The following is a 3,072-nucleotide window of genomic DNA, read 5'->3' as shown; positions in this document are numbered from 1 at the left end:
ATATATAGAAGACTGCTTCCGTTGATGTTACTGATCTTGAGTATGGTGCATGTGTATCGATCCGCACCTAAGTATCCATTAACAAGTTGAGTAACTTCCCTTGCATTCCAGCGAGTCATGCCTTCTAAGCACTCCTTCTCCATGTTTTGATGAAAGAGCATGAGATATGTAAGAGAAAATTACAAATTGAGCACAATTGAAATAACTATGGCATCTCTCTCTCTCTCTCTCTCTCTCTCTCTCTCTCTCTCTCTCTCTCTCTCTCTTTCTCTCACCACTTTGTAACTTTAAGGGCTCATAGGTCATTATGGCCTTATCAAGAAGTTAATATAACATTTCATTTCATTTTCATCTCTCTCTCTCTCTCTCTCTCTCTCTCTCTCTCTCTCTCTCTCTCTCTCTCTCTCTCTCTCTCTCTCTAGCAAAAGGTGAAGGCAAAGGCCTTGATTCATAACACTGTAATCTATTTAGGGAAGAATTTGGGCCGCTATCTATTGTTTAAGGTAAACTCTGCCCTTTTGTATATGAACCCGTTAGGCTCTTGATACGCACCCTTTAAATCTCTAGTACTGTTTCTCTCTTTCACTAGGTTGTAGTGGATTGGTCTCATAGGTCATTTTGGCCTTTCGAAGGTAATGGCGCATTACGGTAGAAGTCCACTCATATGGCCTATTGAAGATGTTAATATATCACTTCATTTCATTTCTCTCTCTCTCTCTCTCTCAGATGATCATTGATATTGAATATTCCAAAACCAGTACAACAGAGCATGGCTGTCACAAACACAAAATTACAATTTCCAAATTTCTTAAACTCTCATCCTTAATGCTATGATCATTAGGACTGGGCAGCACCTACTCATCCTCCTGACTACGAAGCCTGGCAGAATCATCGGTAACTGCAATGTTGAGCTGAGCGGCTGGCTCCACAATTGATTTCTGCTTCAAAGTGGAAACATTGTGAGCAATCTCAGCACAAAATTTCATGTTGTGCATCATAAGAAGGTCCAACAAAACCTTCGTGAAACCATTGGGTAGCACATGCCTTGTCTTCTTGTTTGAGCCATACCCAATGTTAGGCATCAAAATGCACCTTTGAATTTCCTCCTGACATGTGAATCAATACCCTTTGGTCTACGCCAGCTTGGCTTGACACAGATCTTGCGATCACTCTGGGCGCGCTTGAACTTCTTTACACACTTCTTCACAATCCTTGGCTTGACGAGGGGGGTCACCATGGATGCCGCTGTTAGCGTTGTGGCCTCCCACCTCCAATAGTAGTGCAACGAGCACTTCAAAGAAAGATACAACAACAAATGCAAAGGAAAGTGGTAGTGGTAGTGGCAAGGATATAAGGAGCCCTCACGGCACTCCAAAGAAAGACACAGTGACAAACACAAAGGAAAGGAGAAGTAGAAAGGACACAAGGAGCCCTCATGACAAGATTGACAAGAGTGGAAAGGATACAATAAAGTCTCCTGGCAAGCTAGGTACCAGAGGTGGTAAGGGTACTCTTAAAGAGGTAGTGCAAAGTCCAGATCGCAAGGGTAAGGGTACCAATAAGAAGAAAAGAGGTAATAACTTGGAAGGAAAGCATAGAAAAACAAAGAAAACACCACCACAAAAAAAGCTGAAGGGCAACACTACGCGAACACAAAGGGAAAATGAAGATGAGGATGCACCGGAGGCTTTTGTGCCATTTCATCTCCCTGTACATGTTGATATAGTGCATATTGAAATTGATATATTTAATGGCCCCAAAGAATCAGATGCAGTAATGATACAACGGTTTATAGAGAAACTTCAAGCCCAAGGTGGATTCTTTGAGGATGCACTTGTCTCTCTTGTATGGGCAGATCTTCCATCTGGCTTGTACCCATTTTAAGAGGAGGATGAACTGCCAGCTTGGAATGAATGGGATTCAGAAAAACTAAAGGCGTGAGTTACCATTGCAGTAGATTTCTTGAGCCATGAAGGTTTGTTTGTTACTACTAGTGGTATTGAGCATGAATTTGAGATTGTGTCACGTGTGATGGGGCAATCCAAACTTCAGTATGTACATAGTATGTTCTTGGAAACTACAACCCAATGCAAAAGGACCGTTCGTGGGAAAGTAGAAGAGGTAAGTCAAAACCACTTGAGGATTATGGTTGTAGAGTTTTTTTTAGGCTAAGCTCTAATAATTTACTCTCTTAATGCTACCTTGCAGATTTCCATTTTAGTGATTACATTCTTTGCCCATCCAGATTGTACACGTGAATTAAATTGGGAGCAAGCATTACTAAAATTCATGAAGGGATCTTTCAACAACAAGTCTGATACATTTGTGGAGCTACCAATAGGGAAGCTAAACTTGACACTAGATGAAGAAGGCAATGCCTTGCATGGTGCAGCTGAGAGACACACAAACTTTTGTGGTTTCCTAGTTTCGCTCTGCACTCAAAAAGGGGAAATCATAATAGATTGTTTTGCTGGGATCGGAAATATGGCAAAAGTGTGTGAGGTCTTAGACCGGTATTGTATGAGTATTGAGATTGATGAGAGGTGCCATGAACATTGCCTCTCTAAGATAGGCGATCTGTTAGAGGTTTAGATGGCATGAGACATCAACTTCATTTACTTTATAAGACAAATATGATTGTTTTTTGCTCATTCATTTTGTATGTGAGTATGTATCTTTGAATTGTGATTGATGGACACAACCTTTTTCTATTGAATTTCAATTTTTATATTTGAAGAGTGGTTGAATACATTTTGTTTCCATTTTTTTAATCAACCTACCAAGAAAAGTGAGAAAATTGTGTATGTTTATGTGATGTAGGACTAATGGAGCCATGTGTTGAGAATACCAATCAAGTATTGGCATGTTCATCCTCAGAGAGAGGTTCCCTTTTGTGGGCTGAGCTTGAGAGCTGGGTGTTGAGCCTACAATCCAATCTGGATAGTTTTCATTCACCTTTGCTTGTAATATTGAGAATGATATTCCCCCCAAATAGAAAGGGAAAGGGAAAACGGTCTATGAAAAAAAGGCAGAATAGGTCACTCTTAGAAATTGTCATGGATAACGACTTTC

The 3,072-nt window shown here is 40.5% G+C and overlaps 1 pseudogene; it reads right to left on the bottom strand.

Moving 5' to 3' along the window:
• Window positions 1-854: 854 nt before the first annotated feature.
• LOC147454344 (large ribosomal subunit protein eL32z pseudogene) lies at window positions 855-1,237 on the bottom strand (annotated as a pseudogene).
• Window positions 1,238-3,072: the final 1,835 nt, after the last annotated feature.

The sequence above is a fragment of the Adiantum capillus-veneris genome, chromosome 7 (assembly GCF_014529385.1).
Source record: "Adiantum capillus-veneris isolate H3 chromosome 7, ASM1452938v2, whole genome shotgun sequence".
NCBI classification, from domain to species: domain Eukaryota; kingdom Viridiplantae; phylum Streptophyta; class Polypodiopsida; order Polypodiales; family Pteridaceae; genus Adiantum; species Adiantum capillus-veneris.
The sequence above is the reverse complement of the archived record's forward strand: the minus strand, read 5'-3'. Positions and strand labels throughout refer to the sequence as shown.